Source organism: Eschrichtius robustus, chromosome 5 (assembly GCF_028021215.1).
Source record: "Eschrichtius robustus isolate mEscRob2 chromosome 5, mEscRob2.pri, whole genome shotgun sequence".
Lineage (NCBI taxonomy): Eukaryota > Metazoa > Chordata > Mammalia > Artiodactyla > Eschrichtiidae > Eschrichtius > Eschrichtius robustus.
Genome location: NC_090828.1, coordinates 44531585 through 44550081, shown reverse-complemented (window position 1 = coordinate 44550081; position 18497 = coordinate 44531585). Strand labels below are relative to the sequence as shown.

At 35.9% G+C, this 18497-nt stretch overlaps 1 protein-coding gene across 3 annotated transcripts in view; it reads left to right on the top strand.

Annotated features, from left to right (window-relative positions):
* Positions 1–18497, top strand: part of C5H2orf88 (chromosome 5 C2orf88 homolog) — a 68566-nt gene that overhangs the window by 46042 nt on the left and 4027 nt on the right. The window contains exon 1 of one of the 3 annotated variants that reach the window (XM_068543854.1): positions 13077–13127. The exons of the other annotated variants lie outside the window; for them this stretch is intronic. The gene's annotated coding sequence lies outside the window, so the exon portion shown is untranslated. Of the gene's footprint in view, positions 1–13076; positions 13128–18497 lie in introns of those variants that run through there. 3 annotated transcript variants of the gene reach the window in all.

The window sequence follows — 18497 nt, the reverse complement described above, 5'->3', positions numbered from 1 at the left end:
GTGCATGATAAATTTCTCTCCTTAAGCCCAGTGAAGTTCAAAGAAAACTCTATGAGAAAAAGATTTTATGCATTGATTTTGAGTATAAAGTCATTTTGTTTAGTGGAGCCTTTTGAGTTTGGTATTTTGTAATATCAAGGTGTCATTTTTTAAAAGAACCTCATCAGGATCTTGGATGAATGACCTGTCTGCCCTCAGAGAAATGAGAAATGGCTTGACAAAAAATAGTTTTGTTTACCAAATCCTAAAATCTGAAACAACTTTTCTCTTCTTCCCGTACATATAGCTTTAATAAAAAGCATACTTTATACTGTATATAGAAAAACACGGCCCCCCAAAGTTGATATGCACTAGAATGTAAGGTTCAAGCATGTTTAGGTAGATGATAAATATTGAGTTTATGGGAGATACAGGAGTTGCTCAGCTTTTTAACATTCTAATTTATTTGTAAACACTGACCTTCAGGAACCAGTGCTATGGAGCACATCTATCATATCCCCTCACAAACTTGTTCTTGCTTCTGAATCCTGCGTTAATTTAACTCTCATATGACTCAGCATGAAGCCTTCTTCTTTAAAAAAAAGAATTAGAAATACTATAGTTTTATTGACTTGCTAATTGAGTGCTGTCGCCTAGATCTTGTTATGGGTCCAGTGCTATTCTGCCCCTTCGCAAAATGGTTGAGTCTCTTATTAGCATTAAATCTTGGTTTGAAGCAGTAAAATGTATTATATCAAATTATTAGTTTGACTTTTTTGTAAAAGATATTTCTGATGATAAAAAATAATATATGCATTTGAAAAAAATTGGGAAACAGCGAAGAGCATAAAGAAAAATTTAAATTACTATAATCCCACCATCCAAAGAGAAACACTGTTGATGTTTTCCTGTTTTCTATTCTTTTTAAACCATATATATTTTAAAAATTGGAATCATACATGTATATTATAGTCTTATGCTTTTAAAAATTAACTATAAATTCTGAAGACTTGGAAGAATCTAATCTTTGTAAACTTTTCTACTATACTTTAGGAGGCAGATTGTAATATCGTCAATGTTTGGTGTCATTTCTTTAGCTAATGATAATTACACTTAAAATTATATGGTATTACAAGGCAGGCTTATAACAGTCTTGAAAATATTTTCAATGAATGGAAATGTTCTAGGAAATTATTAGTTCGAATAACAAATAGTACACAGTCTGTTTTTAAACAATATTTTTGTTATTAACAGGCTGAGTTTTTAAATTGTTTTGCTCTGGATAAATAAACCATTTGACCAGTAATTTTAAAAGTTAACATGTGAACATTTCCTCATGTTACTAAATATTTTTTAAAGTTATTATTTATTTTTGTATCATGAACTACCCTAAAACTTAATTACTTAAAATAACAAACATATAGTTATTTCACAGTTCCTGTGGATCAGGAATCTGGGTACGGCTTAGCTGAGTACCTCTGCTTCAGTCTTTCACAATCATATTGTCACTTGGGGCTATAGTCTTTATCTGAAGGCTTAACTGGGGGACAATCCCTTCCTTGCACACTGCCGTAGAGAGATTTCCTTCAGTTTCTTGCTTTATGGGCCTCTCTGTAGGGCTGCTCACAACACAGCAGTTGGCTTCCATTAGAGTGAGAGACTGAGTGCAAGACAGAAGTCATGGTTTCTTTGAAACCCAATCTTGGAAGTGACATCCCATGGCATTTGCTATATTCTTGGTAGAAGTGAGTCATTAGTCCTATATTTAAGGGGAGGGGATTAAACAAGGCATGGGAATTCCAGCAGGCAGGGATTGTTGAAGGCCATTTTAGAGACTATCTGCTGTAGTTATTAATAGTTCCATAATATTCCAGGATACAGACATATGATAACAAACCTCTTATTGTTGGACATTTAGGTTATTTACAACTTTTCTTATTATGAAAGGGCTTTCATGAAAATTTTTACATATAAATATTTGTCTACAACTCTGATCATTTCTTTAGGATAAATTTCTCAAAGTGCAATATTTGGGTTAGGGCTTTTAACATAAATTGTTATGCTACTGTTGAACCAGTTTGCACTACTAACATCTGTATTTGAGAGTGTCCATTGCACCACATCCACTATAAGACAATTTTTTGAAGAATGGGTTTGTAAAATAAATTGTTCCATAATTAGGCAGTTTACTTGAATTAGCACATGTCATGAAATGTGAAAGGAAGGCACTGTGATACAGCAGCAAGATCCCTGAAACTAGAATCAAAAGATATGGATTTTAGAACAGGCAGTGTGTTTGGTCTCTCATACAATGTCATCAAGGTCACATGCTTCCCCAGGCAGGATATTTAACCTGCTTACATATAGAGTTATACATCAATGTATTTTGTAAAATGAGGAAAAATAATTCCTTTCTGATGTATAAATTATAAGACACGAGGGAAAGAGGAAAAGGGAAAATGCAAATGAGATATGCTCAACAGAAACAGAGGTAGATGGATAATTTACTCTGAAAAGCTCCAGACACTTGGTTATCATTTGTAACTTAGGGCTGTACACACTCTGTTGCTCTCTAAGAGAACTGGAATTTTATTTAAAATATCTAGACTTAAATTATTTAAATCAAGTAACATTTACTGAGGCCCTTCATTGTGCTAAGCATATAGAAGTGAGATACAAAGATAAACAATTACTTATTACCCATCTTCTTTCAGAAAGAGTTTAAGTGGTATGGCCATATTCCTGCCTTTGAGAGTCTAGGCACAGACTTGTAAACAAGCAGAATGAGAAAAGTACAGTGATGGAGATAAATATGTTATGGAAACCCAAGAGAGGGATAGAGTAATATTAGGTAGTGGGAAGGCCTTTACACAGAAGTGTACTTGAGACAGACACTTAAGAATGGGTCAGTTTTTAAAGAGAAGATATCTGTGTGAATAAGGAGGGAAAAAATAAGAAAGCCCTTTTAAAAGAGAAAGCATTTTACAAATGTGATGTAGGAGTTTATGCAGTAAATAATTGGCTTAGTATATAAGGATGAGTGGATCATGATTTTCAAATTATAATGAATTGAGGATTGAGCATTCATTTTTGTGTTTTATGTTTTATTAGTTTCATGTTCTGATTTGGGCTCAGATAACCTAGTTTCAGCTACAGGATCTAAAGAATAGTCCAGTTGTAACAAACTAAAGGCAATATTCTGACATTGTTACCCTGTTCCCTCCACTCCTCACCTCCATTTAACAACAGTTGCCTAAGGAACTGGCTTCAGAATTTTACAGAGCTTAATTCATGTGTCATGAGTACATTTGTGTCATTTAGTTAGGACATGACATGACTGAGAAATTAGTACAGAATATTAAGTTTAAATGTTTTACAATCTTAGTGCTGATCTAGATCAGGTTTTCTTCAACTAGTTCGTCAGAAGCTACTTTTCATTTCCCGCAAGTATTTAGATTACAGGGCTGGAGGAATTACTGCAGACTGAATTCAATCTTTGTAGTCATAAATAGGAGTGGTCAGGTGAAGCCAGACTTGTACCCAGAGTTAAGCCTGTTTGTTTCCCTTCTCCACCCGGAGGATCTGGTAAATGAGACGAAGCATTGACCCCTGACTTAGATCTGGCACCCAATTCTAACTCTTTAATTCCCAAATGACCGTCAACATTCTTAGGTTATAATTCTCTTTCCTTCATTATAATCCTAAAACATAATAACTAAAGCACTTAAAATAATAATTTGATGTTAGTAGGTTTAGGGGACAATCTAAGAGAGAGAAGGAAAGGAAATAATACTTACTGAACACTTGAACACCTTCCATGTTCCAAGGCGGTTCTAGATGCTTTACGTGTAGAAGCGCACAATTTTTACGATGAATGTCTGAGGTAGATTCCCAGTTTACAGATGAAGTGATACCACACAGCTCTGCTCAGGTTTATTAGAATCTCTTACATCGTCCTTTCATTTATCAATGTTATTTTCTCTGCCTCTCCATTGAGAAAATTTGGCCCCAAATGTGACTTCATGAAGAGCCCCCTGTGACCGCCCTGGTGTTGAGCAGCTGCACGCAGCACGTGTTCCGTGTGCCTGAGGACGAAAGCAGCTACTAAGTTTCCGAAGACTGTACAGTAGTGCCCCTGAGGTGACCTTCAGACGGACCGAAATCACATTTGCTGTATTTTCTAGCTTTTACTTTTTTGTATTGAGTTCATTTCTGTTTGTCAGTTTAACTGGTGTCATTTGATCCTGTTATAAATTTATAGTCTAGGTCAGTGACTGTCAGTATTACCAGTACAAAGTCCTCTGTTTACTGTCCGATTTTCATGGACCCCTACAAGGAGGAAAATATACTCTTAGTATCCAATATTAGAGAACAAATAACGACAAACCTTCTGTTGGGAACTTCATTATTGTTTTTAAATGAACTCAGTTATATTTTTTAATGAATTGGCATTTTAATTAATTGCATCTACATTGAAATTTGAAAGACAGTATATTCATTATGCTTTTAAAGACTATAACGTGGTTTTTATCAATATTATATAGATATTTGCATTAATTCAGGGCTAGGGCCCATTTTAAGGTATAACTTGAGATATAAAATGTCTTAAAACCTGTTTAAAGGCTTAGAAGATGATCTGAAGTAGAACAACAGTAATAAGCATTTCTGTTAATCTAATATATAAGAAAGACTTTCAGGGATTTAGCAGCCTGTTCATTTCCAGAGCAGATTTTGGAAGTTACTTTTTTTTGCTAGAACTGTATGGTCTGGTCCCCACTCATATTCAAGTTTTGGCTTTTTTTGTGACACCTTCCCTGGCATATTCCCAGGGAGCTTACTCAACAGGCTCAATCTGATGACACTGTATGCAGGACGGGGGACCACAGCTCCAAGATGAACTATGGACTGCGGTAAACTGCATCTTCTGTTTGAAAGATCTAATAGAAGACCCCGTAGTGGCTAGACCCATTCCTGAGGGAAGTGCCAGGGCTATGGCCTGACACACTTTATATACTCAGTGCTTTGAGGCTTCAAAGTAACATTGAGGGAACCAAGTAAACGGGGCTTTCTTTTCTTTACGTATGACTCTGATGTGTATGTATATATGTATGTGTGTTGGGATTTGGGGGAGGGAGTGATGGGAGAAAAGGCATCTTTATATTTTATTTTTGCTGGCAGTGGCATGAACAAATGGCCACTTCACATATTAGGACAAGGGTAAAACTAAGGATCCTTTCTGGGCATCTGCACTAATTATAGCCTGAATAAGTTGTCATCTCATTCTCACTCTGTCTCCCACTGATTTGGTTTTGTTAAATAAATTTTGAAAGCACTTATACTGATGGATATTGGTGCTGAACACATAGTAGAGACTCAATAAATACTGGCTAGATGGTTAAGGAACGTTCTGACAGCTCTTTATGTATCTTAAGATTTTTAACTATAGTATAAAAGAAATTGATTTTCAGTATTTTTCAAAAGTGTATTTTAAAAAATATTTTATACTTCTGTATCAGCTAGTTACATTGACAAGAGAGCCAAAATACTTTTTTTGGCTAATATCCAGCATTAAATGTATCATACCTTCAACTGATAGCCATGGTAACTTTTCAAGCTGACTGATGAATAATACAGTCTAAAAATTAACTTACAAGAGCTCATCCCACATGCTGTCCTAAGAAGACCAATTATATAATCTGCTCAACTATTGACTTGCATTACTAGCTAACATTGTTGAAACTTTATTTCTTCATTATGAATCAACTATCTTATTAGGGGAGAATGAAATTATACAAAGCTTATTCTTCAGTGCTATATAGGTTGGGATTATCATTGCCTTTTTTTAAAGGTCATTTTATTCACATTTATTAGTTCACATCTATAATTTTATTTATTTATTTATTATTTCCTTACTTACTTATTTATGGCCACGCCACGTGGCTGGCAGGATCTCAGTTTCCCGACCAGGGATTGAACCTGGGCCACAGCAGTGAAAGCGCTGAATCCTAAACACTAGGCCACCAGGGAACTCCCTATCATTGCCTTTTAAGACGTCTGTCAAGTGTTTGAATAGCTGCTACCATGAACAGTAGTAGCATAAACTTTTTGTTTTTGTCTCTGACTTTCCTTTCAGGATCACTCTTCCTTACTCATGATAAATCTCAAGAGGCTTCTGTAGAACAGAAATCACAGAATTAAAATCTGATTAACAAAAATATGGGGTTACCAGTCCTGTTCTATCAGAGCAACTGCATCTTTTGTAAGCATGTGATGAGGAGTAATTCCATTAGACAGTTACTGGACCAGTTGATTACATAATGGCATGAATGTATCAGTGTTGTTTTATCCAAGATAGGGCCAGAAGGCCAGAGTTGACAGCTACTCCTAGGTAGTGGTCTCTGGGAGCCTGGGAAGCTCCAAGCCATAATGTCCCTGCTGATGGAGACCAGGTCAAGGACTGGGCCAATGAGCAGAGAGTAACAAGAGACCCTGGGAAGGAGCTACACTGGTCTTTGTTCGCCAGAATTAACATCAAAACTAGAAGTGGGGAGGGAGGTTCTATAAATTCAAGAGAGGGAGGATGTTTAACACTTAAATACTATAAGCCATGATCGGATAAAGTATTATTAGAGCAACCGTTATTCCCAGAAGAACACTGAATTAGGAATGGGAGCTCCATGCTACTTTTATGGATATATCCCCCATTTGCTTATCCATTCACCTATTGATAGACATTTGAGTTGTTTCCAGCTTTGGCTGTTGGGAGTAAAGCTGCTCTGGACATTGGTGTACAAGTGTTTTGCAGACATGTTTGCATTTGTCGTAAATAAATACCTAGAAATAAAATGGTGGGTTCAGTTCTTTAAAGTGGTTGCACTGTTCTCCACTCACACCAGCAGTATAGGCATTCCACATCCTCACCAACACTAGGCATTGTTGGGCTTTTTAATTTTAGCAATCCTAATGAGTGTATAATGGTATTGTTGTGTTTTTTTTTTTTTTGGCTGTGTTGGGTCTTCATTGCTGTGCGCGAGCTTTCTCTAGTTGTGGAGAGCGAGGTCTACTCTTCGTTGCGGTGCGTGGGCTTCTCATTGCAGTGGCTTCTCTTGTTGCGGAGCACGGGCTCTAGGTGTGCGGGCTTCAGTAGTTGCAGCATGTGGGCTCAGTAGTTGTGGCATGCAGGCCTTAGAGCACATGGGCTTCAGTAGTTATGGTGCGTGGGCTCAGTAGTTGCAGTGCACAGGCTCAGTAGTTGTGACTTGCGGGCTCTAGAGCAGGGGTCCCCAACCCCCGGGCCGCACAGCAGAAGGTGAGCGGCAGGCGAGCGAGCAAAGCTTCATCTGCTTACTCCCCATTGCTCCCCAGTGCTCACATTACCACCTGAACCATCTCTCCCCGCCCCATCCATGGAAAAATTGTCTTCCACGAAACTGGTCCCTGGTGCCAAAAAGGTTGAGGACCGCTGCTCTAGAGCGCAGGCTCAGTAGTTGTGGAGCACGGGCTTAGTTGTTCCATGGCATGTGGGATCTTCCCAGACCAGGGATCGAACCCGTGTCCCCTGCATTGGCAGGCGGATTCTTAACCACTGTGCTACCAGGGAAGTCCTGGTATTGTTGTTTTGAAAATACCTTTTTAATTTTTAATTTACATACAGTAAAACTGACTTTATTTTGGTGACTAATTCTATGAGTTTTGATATATGTATAGATTCGTATAGCCACTATGACAATCAGGATATATAACAGCTCTACCACCCAAAAAAATTCCCTTTTGCTGCCTCTTTGTAGTCACATTCTCCTCTTACCCTAACCCTTAAAAGCCACATGTTATCTGTCCCTATAGTTTTGCCTTTTCCAGAATCATGCATTATGCAATACATAGAATCATGCAACATGAGACCTTTTAAGACTGGCATCTTTCAATCAGCATAATGCCTTTAAGAGTCATCGATGTTGGTATCAGTATCTTTGTTGCTTTCAACTTTTGGCAATTATGAATAAAACTGTGATAAATATCTGCATAAAGCTTTTTATGTGAACACAAATTTCATTTCTCTAAATACCTAGGTGGGTTGGGTTATATGGTAAGTGGATGTTCCAACTTTATAAGAAAATGCTAAGCTGTTTTCCAGAGTGGCTCATTTTGCATTCCCACTATCAATGTATGAAAGAAAGTTCCAGTTGCTCTGCATACTTACCAGCACTTGGTATTGTACTTTTTAAAATTTTACCCATTTTAATAGATGTACAGATGTATCATATCATGGTTTTACTTTGCATTTTTCTAAGGCCAGTATGTTGAGCATCTTTTCATGTACTTACTTGCCATCCATAGATGATGTCTTGGGTGAAAAGTCTGTACAAATCTTTTGCCCATTTTAAAAATTGGGTTGCTTTCTCACTGTTGATTTTTGATAGTTATTTATCTATTCTAGATTGAAGTCATTTTTTGGGCAAATGATTTGCAAATATTTTTTCTCCCCATCTGGGGCTCATCTTTTTATTTCCTTAACTGTGTTCTTCTCAGAGCAAAAGTTCTCAATTTTGATTTAGTCAAGGGTATCAATTTTTTTTTTTTACGGTTTATGCTTTTGGTGTCGTATCTAGAAACTCTGCCAAATCCAAGATCATGAATATTTTCTGTAACGTCTTGTAAAAGTCTTATATTTTACATTTAGATCTATGACTCCTTTTGAGTTAATTTTTTGTATAAAGGGTAAGGTATAGATCTTTTTTTGCGGGGGGGGCATATGGCTGTCCAGTTGTTCTAGTTCCATTTGTTGAAAAACTTACCTTTTTTGCACTGAATTATTTTTGCACATTTGTCAAAAATCAATTGACCATATTTTTGTGGGTCTGTTTCTGGACTCTTCTATTCCATAGATTTGTGTGTCTGGCCTTTCACCAATATAGCACTGTCTTGGTTACTGTAGCTTTTAATCATTCTTAAAAGTGGGTAGTGTGAGTCTTCCAACTTTGATTTTTCTCAAAATTGTTTTGGCTATTCTGATTTCTTTACATTTCCATATATAGTTTAGAATCAGCATGTTTATATCTATAACACATCCTTCTGGGATTTTGAATGGAATTTTGGAATCAGTTTGTCAATGTCTACAAAAAAACCTGGAATTGTGCTTATATATATATATACACATATGCTTATATATACATACATATATATATATAAAAATTGGGGGAGAATTGACATCTTAATATTATCTTCGAGATCATGAACACTGTTTATTTAGTTTCTTTACTTTTTCTCAGTAACAATTTGTATTATTTACATACTGCATATACAACATACAATGTAGTTTTCTTTCATACATTTTATTAAATGTATGAGTTCATATTTTTTATACTAAGTTCATATTTTTTATACTATTGCAAATGGCACTAATTTCATCTTTCAATTACTCACTAAGTATACAGAAGTACGTTGATTTTTATATATTAATTTTGTATCATGAGACCTTGCTAAAATTATTAGTTCTAGTAATTTTTTCATATATAATCCTTAGGACTTTTTACATATACAGTCTTGTCATCTGCAAGTAAAGGCAGTTTTTTTTTTTCTGACGACCTCTATGCTTTGTTTCTTTCTTCCCTCTAGTACAATATTAAATAAAAATTGTGAAATAAATAAATAGAAATTGTGAGAATGAACATTGTTGCCTAGTTCCTATCATAGAAAAAGTTGTTCAGTCTTTCACCATTACACTTAACATTAGTTTGAGGAAGTCTCTCTTATTGCTAGTTTGCTGAGAATTTTTATCATGAATGGTTGTTTTATCAAATTTGTTTTGCATCTATTGAGATGATCATCTGGTGTTCTTTTTTGTATTAACACAGTGAATTATATGTATTGAGTTTTGAATGTTACATTCAAAATTTACATTGCATTCTGGTATAAATCCCACTTGGTCATGATGTAGTAACCATTTTAAATATGCCGGATTCAATTTGCCATTTAAAAAAATGATATCTGGGTCTGTGTTCACGAGGGATATTGGCTTGTAGAGTGTTCTTTTCTTGAACTGTCTATGCTTGTAGTAACAGGGGAATCCTGACTTCATATAGAATGAATTTGGAATCCTCTTCCTCTATTTTCTGGAGTTTGGGTAAGATTGGTATTCTTTCTTTCTGAAACGTTTGAAAGAATTTAGAGCTTTATAGAGTTGCCATTTGAGCCTGGAGTTTTCTTCTTGGAAAGGTTTAAGGTACAAATCCAATTTCTTTCATTGATATACAGCTATCAGACTTTCTATTTTCTCTTGTGCCAGTTTTGGTAATTTGGTATGTATAAAGTTGTTCATAATATTCCCTTCTTAGTCTTTTAATGTTTATGGAATCTGTAGTAATGTCCTTTTTCCTACACACATATTGGTTCTGTGTGTCCTCTCATTTTTCTTGATCAGACTAGATAGAGACATCTATTTTATTAGCTCTTTTTAAGGAACCACCGTTGGTTCCATTGATTTTTCTCCTTTATTGGCTCTTTTCCTTTGCTTTGTTTTCTGCTCTCATCTACATTATTCCCTTCCTTCTACTTTGGGTTTAATTTACTTTTCTTTTTCTAGCTTTTTAAGGTGAAAGCTTAGATCACTGATTTAATCCTTTCTTCTTTTCTGTCACAAGAATTTAAATCTATCACTCTCCCTCTAAACTTTAACAGTGCATTTTTAAAATGTTGATATGTTGTGGTTTCTATTATTTGGTTGAAAATATGTTAATTTCCTTGTGATTTCTTCTTTGCCCCATGGGTTATTTAGAGATGTGATATTTAGTTTCCAAGTATTTGGGGTTTTCCTGGATATTTTATTATTTTTTATTAATTCTTTGGTGGTTGGAAAATATAAGATTCCAAGCTTTTGAAATCTGTTGAGATCATCGTGTAGTCTATCTTGGTGAATGTTCTATATGCATTTTATAAGAATATGTATCCTACAGTTGTTGGGAATAGTCTTCTATAAATGTCAGTTACCTCAAGTGGCATCATAGTGTTGTTCAAAACTTGAATTCCTTATTTTTTCCTTTGAATATTCTATCAGTTACTGAGAGAGTAATGTTTATTTCTGCCTTTAATTCTGTCAGTTTTTCCTTAATGTATTTTGAAGCTCTGTTATTAGTTACATATACATTTATGATTATCATGTCTTCTCCTGACACATAAAATGTCCCTATTTCTGGTAATACTACTGGTCTTTGAAGTCTGCTTTGTCTGATAGTCATACAGCCACAGCAGCTTTTTATACTTCTTGTTTGCATTGTATGTCTTTTCCAACCCTCTTGTTTGCAACCTGTATATTTGTATTTAAAGTATATCTCTTATAGGTAGCATATAGCTGGATTTTTTTTAATAGACTTTTTTAGAGCAGTTTTAGATTCACAGCAAAACTGAGCAGGAAGTACAGTTACCCCCTTCCTGCTCCCCTTGCCCCCTCCAACACACAAGCCTCACCCACTATCAACATCCCACTCCAGAGTGTTACAGTCAACGAACCTACATTGACATATGATCACTCAAAGTCTGTAGTTTACATTAGGGTTCATTCTTGGTGTTGTACATTCTGTGGGTTTTGGCAATTGTATAATGGCACGTATCCACCATTATAGTATAATACAGAGTAGTTCACCACCCTAAAAATTTTCTGTGTCCACCTATTCAACCTTCCCTCCTCTCTAACCCCTGGTAACCCCTGGGCTTTTTACTATCTCTGTAGTTTTGACTTTTCCAGAATGTCATACAGTTGGAAAGCTTGGCTTCTCTGGCTTAGTAATATGCATTTACGGTTCTTCCTTTTCTTTTCATGGCTTGATAACTCATTTCTTTTTAGCACTGAATAATATTCTATTGTCTGGATAGACCACTGTTCATCCATTCACCTCCTGAAGGACATCTTGGTTGCTTCCAATTTCTGCAATTATGAATAAAACTGCTATAAACATCCATGTATAAGTTTTTGTGTGAACATAGTTTTTCAACTCATTTGGGTAAATACCAAGGAGTGTGATTGCTGGATCATATGGTAGGAGTATGTTTAGTTTTGTAAGAAACTGCCAAACTGTCTCCCACAGTGGCTGTACAATTTTGCATTCCCACCAGCAATGAATGAGTTCTGTTGCTCCACATCCTCATTAGCATTTTGTGTTACCAATGTTTTGGATTTTTGCCATTCATATAGGTTGCAGTGGTATCACAATGTCATTTAAAACTGCAACTCCCTAATGATATATGATGTTAAATATTTTTTTCACATGCTTATTTGCCATCAGTATGTCTTCTCTGGTAAGTGTTTGTTCAGATCCGGTGTCCATTTTTTAATCAGGTTGTTTTCTTATTGTTGTTTTAAAGACTCCTTTGTATATTTTGGATAAACAATCCTTTATCAGATACGCTTTTGCAAATATCTTCTCCCAGTCTGCCTCCCAATCTGTGGCTTGTCTTTTCATTTTCTGGGCAGTGTCTTACACAGAGCAGAAGTTTTTAATTTTGACAAAGTCCAATTTATCAATTATTTCTTTCATGAATCATGCCTTTGATGTTGTATCTAAAAGGTCATTGCCAAACCCAAGGTCATTTAGATTTCTCTAGATTTAACTCCTGGGTGTTATCTTCTAAGAGTCTTATAGTTTGCTTTATATTTAGGTCTATGATTCACTTTAATTTCTGGGAAAGGTGTTAGGTCTGTCTAGATTTTTTTTTTTTTTTTTTACATGTGAATGTCCAGTTGTTCCAGCACATATTGAAAAGGCTGTCTTTACTCCATTGTATTATCTTTGCTCCTTTGTCAAAGATCAGTTGACTGCATTTGTGTGGGTTGGATCTTATTTAACTAGTCTGCCTTTTAATTGAAATTTTTAGTCCATTTTTTTCAAGTAATTTTTGATATCTATGGGTTTAAGTCAGCCACTTTGCTGATTTCTAATTGTCCCATTTTTTTTTCTTCCCACGTTCATCCTTTCCTGCCTTCTTCTGGGTTAAATGTATCTAATGCCTCATTGTTTTTAAGCCACACTTACATTATCTTTTTAGTTGTTTTTCTGTTAAGTTTTTTAAAAACATTTTCCCCCCTTTTTCAGATTGGCTATGTCTATAGATGTTCCAGCTCACTAATCTTTCTTCTCCAATGCCCAATAGCCCACACAGTGAGTTTTTCATTTTAGTTCTTGAATTTACTTTTTGTGTGTTTTGTTACAATTTCCATTTCTCTGCTGAGATTCTCTATTTGTTCACTCTATGATCATTTTTCCTTTATGTCCTTGAGCTTATTTAAATAGCTGCTTTACAATTCTACTGAGTTCTCTTAACTACCAAGTGCTAGGTCATTTGGGGATCTGTTTCTAGTAACTGGTTTTTTTTTTTTTTTTCTTGAACTTGGGGCATATTTTCCTGCTTCTTTGCATTATTAGTAATTTTTATTGTATGACAGACATTGTGGATATTACTTCCCATAGGAATTTGGATTATGCCATCTTCCTTTGAATGGTATTGAATTTTATTCTTTGTTAGAATGGAACTGTTTGTTTGAACTTAGCCCAGTATGGCCCATGGGCTGGCTGCCTGTTTCTGTAAATTAGGTTTTATTGGAACATAAAAACCATTGCCCATTTGTTTACATATTAGCTATGGCTGGCTCTGCACTACAACAACAGACCTGAGTAGTATAACACAGACCATATGGCTCACAAACCTAAATTATATATTAGCTAGCCCATTAACAAAAAGTTTTGTCAACCTCTGCTCTAAAGTTCACTCCTAAAGTGGTCTCAAATTTCTTTTTTGTTGTTGGATATTTTGTCTTTTTTAAAAGTTTTTATTTTATATTGGAGTATAGTTAATTAACAATGTTGTATTAGTTTCAGCTGTGCAGCAGAGTGATTCAGTTATACATATACATATATCTATATCCCTTGAAGAGGAACTAAAGGTCCTTGACTTTGTTTCATGGCTAAGCTATTATTATTTTGTCTTGCTTGACTGTTTTCCTTTGTTTCTGCATTTGCTCTTTGGCACTCGGGGAAGGCCAAGGAGGCTAAAGCTTTTCTATAAACTAGAAGCCGAGGACACACAGGTCTGTCCCTAGGAAGGCCCTGTAGGGTCCTGCTCAGCTTCAGTGAGACCCCATGCAAATTTCTGCCTCCCTCCCAGCTCCTTTTACTCTTGAACTCTCTTGTAATTTCACCTGCTTCAGTATCTCAGCCTCTGCCTCTGCAGCACAGCAGAATTGCCCCTCTGCTTGAATCAGATTCTCAGGCAGAATCTCAAGATGATCAATTGTGGGGTTTAACATCATGTGTTTCCCTTCTTTTGGGGATCAGAATCCTGTGCTGTTGTTCAATGTCTGAAAATAGCCGCCCACATATATTTTGTCCAGGTTTAAAGTTATTTTTGGTGTGAGGGCAAATCTGGCACTACTTTTGTCATGGTAAGATAAAGCTGCTTTTGCAAAACCAAAGATCTTAGAAAACACAGAATGTTCTCATGATTCTTCTCATGGACTTTTATTTATCTGACATTCATTGCATTCTAATCATTTTCAGGTTAACTAAGTCCAGTTCCCTTAACAATCCCTCATAGTACAAAACAGATACTACGTTAAGTCATTACATGTTAGAGGTGCACAACCAGGCCAGTTCCTGTCTTCTAGGAGTTCAGTCTAGTAAACCAGATACATCACACACATCCCTTATGCCCTTTTTGAAATGCATCTCTGGAGCATATAGCAGGGCGTATAGAACTAAAGGTAATCAGAAGCAGAGAGCTAGTTTTCCTTTCCAACCCTCCATATCATCCTTATAAGTGGTAGAGTTGGGGAAGGAGTATATTATGGGAGAAATTGGATAAAATTGACAGAAATCTAAAAAATATTTAGTACTGACTTGGGCAAAGGTCACCTTTTTTGGACTTCTTATAAACTATTAAGAAATAAATGCATGCTAGTTTTTACCTTAAGATCAGTAGTTTCAGAAATAATCAATGGAGTTTCATTTCATGAATTTTTACAGCTGTTTTTGGTCCAAAAACTACGATATAGTCAGGGATCATAACCTCATTTATAGTCTTTGCCTGCACTTTCTTATGGCTAGGCCTCCCTCCAGTGAAGTTTGTATTGTTTTAGTTACCCTTAAGTCTTATCTTAGATAAGTTCATTCAGTGACAACATTCCATTGGGAAGTTTGGAAGGTACATCACAAGCATTGTACCCTATTGACTGTCCAAACATCAAACAGTAAGGTATTTAGGGGGAGAAACTTTTAAGCTAATTTTAAATTAATCTAAGCTTTTCATAATATTTGGTTGGTTATCTATTTTATATATAGTAGTGTGTCTATGTCAATCCCAAACTCCCAATTTATCCCTCCCCCGCCCCACCTTTCCCTTTTGGTAACCATACGTTTGTTTTCTGTGAGTTTGTTTCTGTTTTGTAAATAAGTTCATTTGTATCATTTTTTTTTTTTAGATTCCACATATAAGTGATGTCATATGATGTTTGTCTTTCTCTGTCTGACTTACCTCACTTAGTATGATAATCTCCAGGTCCATCCATGTTGCTGCAAATGGCATTATTTCATTCTTTTTAATGGCTGAGTAATATTCCATTGTATATATGTACCACATCTTTTTTATCGATTCATCTGTCGATGAACATTTAGGTTGCTTCCATGTCTTGGCTATTGTAAACAGAGCTGCAGTGAACATTGGGGTGCATGTATCCTTTGGAACCATGTTTTTCTCCAGATATATGCCCAGGAGTGGGATTGCTGGATCACATGGTAGCTCTGTTTTTAGTTTTTTAAGGAAATGCCATACTGTTCTCTGTAGTGTCTGCACCAATTTACATTCCCACCAACAGTGTAGGAGTGTTCCTTTTTCTCCACACTCTCTCCAGCATCTGTTATTTGTAGACTTTTTGGTGATGGCCATTCTGACTGGTGTGAGGTGACATCTCATTATAGTTTTGATTTGCATTTCTCTAATAATTAGCTATGTGGACCATCTTTTCATATGCCTCTTAGCCATCTGTATGTCTTCTTTGGAGAAATGTCTATTTAGGTCTTATGACCATTTTTTGACTGGGTTGTCTGTTTCTTTGACATTGAGCTGCATGAGCAGTTTGTGTATTTTGGAGAGTAATCCCTTGTCAGTTGCATTGTTTGCAAATATTTTCTCCCATTCTGCGGGTTGTCTTTTCGTTTTGTTTATGGTTTCCTTTGCTGTGCAAACGCTTGAGTTTAATTAGGTCCATTTGTTTATTTTTGTTTTTATTTCTGTTATTCTAGGAGACGGATCAAAAAAGATCTTGCTTCGATTTTTGTCAAAGACTGTTCTGCCTATGTTTTCCTCTAAGAGTTTTATATTATCAGGTCTTACATTTAGGTCTTTAATTCATTTTGAATTTATTTTTGTGTATGGTGTTAAAGAATGTTCTAATTTCATTCTTCTACATGTAACTGTCCAGTCTTCCCAGCACCACTTATTGAAGAGGATGTCTTTTCTCCACTGTATAGTCTTGCCTCCTTTGTCATAGATTAATTGACCATAGGTGCATGGGTTTATTTCTGGGCTTTCTATCCTGTTCCATTGATCTATGTTTCTGTTTTTCTGCCAGTACCATACTGTTTTGATGACTATAGCTTTGTAGGATAGTCTGAAGTCAGGGAGCCTGATTTTCCTCCAGCTCCATTTTTCTTTCTCAATTGCTTTGGCTATTCGGGGTCTTTTGTGTCCCTTACAAATTGTAAAATTATTTGATCTAGTTCTGTGAAAAATGCCATTGGTAATTTGATATGGATTGCACTAAATCTGTAGATTGCCTTGGGATGTATAGTCATTTTGACAATATTGATTCTTCCAATCCAAAAACATGGTCCATCTGTTTGTGTCATCTTCTATTTCTTTCATTAGTATCTTACAGTTTTCTGAGTACAGGTCTTCTGCCTCCTTAGGTAGGTTTACTCCTAGGTATTTTATTCTTCTGATGCAATGGCCAATGGGATTGTTTCCTTAATTTCTCTTTCTTGTCTTTCATTGTTAGTGTATAGGAATGCAAGAGATTTCTGTGTATTAATTTTGTAACCTGCAACTTTACCAGATTCATTGATGAGCTCTCGTAGTGTTCTGGTAGCATCTTTAGGATTTTCTATGTATAGTATCATGTCATCGGCTAACAGTGACAGTTTTATTTCTTCTTTTCCAATTTGTATTCCTTTTATTTCTTTTCCTTCTCTGATTGCTGTGGCTGGGACTTCCAAAAAACTATGTTGAATAGAAGTGGCCAGAGTAGACATCCTTGTCTTGTTCCTGATCTTAGAGGAAATGCTTTCAGCTTTTCATGATTGAGTATGATGTTAGCTGTAGGTTTGTCATATATGGCCTTTATTATGTTGAGGTACGTTCCCTCTATGCCCACTTTCTGGAGAGTTTTTATCATAACTGGGTTTTGAATTTTGTCAAAAGCTTTTTCTGCATCTATTGAGATGATCATATGGTTTTTATTCTTCAGTTTGTTAATATGGTGTATCACATTGATTGCTTTGCACATAGTGAAGAATCCTTGCATCCCTGGGATAAATCCCACTTGATCCTGGTGTATGATCCTCTTAATGTGTTGTTGGATTCTGTTTGCTAGTATTTTGTTGCGGATTCTTGCATCTATGTTCATCAGTGATATTCGCCTGTAATTTTTTGTGTGATATCTTTGTCTGGTTTTGGTATCAGGGTGATGGTGGCCAAGTAGAATGAGCTTGGGAGTGTTCCTTCCTCTGCAGTTCTTTGGAAGAGTTACAGAAGGATAGATGTTAACTCTTCTCTAAATGTTTGATAGAATTCACCTGTGAAGCCATCTGGTTCTGGACTTTTTTGATTGTTGGGAGTTTTTTAATCACAGTTTCAATTTCAGTACTTGTGATTGGTCTATTCATATTTTCTGTTTATTCCTGGTTCAGTCTTAGAAGATTGTACCTTTTTAAGAATTTGTCCAGGGAACTTCCCTGGTGGTCCAGTGGTTAAGACTCCATGCTTCCAATGCAGGGGGGTACAGGTTTGATCCCTGGTCAGGGAACTAAGAGCCCACATGCTGTTGGGCATGGCCAAAACTTTTTTTAAAAGAGAGAAAAAAAAAGTTGTCCAGTTCTTCTAGATTGTCCATTTTATTGGCATATAGTTGCTTGTAGCAGTCACTTATTATCCATTGTATATCTGTGGTGTCTGTTGTAACCTCTCCTTTTTCATTTCTAATTTTATTGATTTGAGCTCTCTCCCTTTTTTTCTTGGTGAATCTGGCTGAAGGTTTATCAATTTTATCTTTTCAGAGAACCAGCTTTTAGTTTCATTGATCTTTTCTATTGTTTTCTTTGTTTCTATTTATTTCTGCTCTGATTTTTCTTTCTTTCTACTAACTTTGGGTCTTGTTTGTTCTTCTCTAGTTGCTTTACGTGTAAGGTTAGGTGGTTTATTTGTTTCCTGACGTAAGATTGTATTGCTATAAACTTCCCTCTTAGAACTGCTTTTGCTGC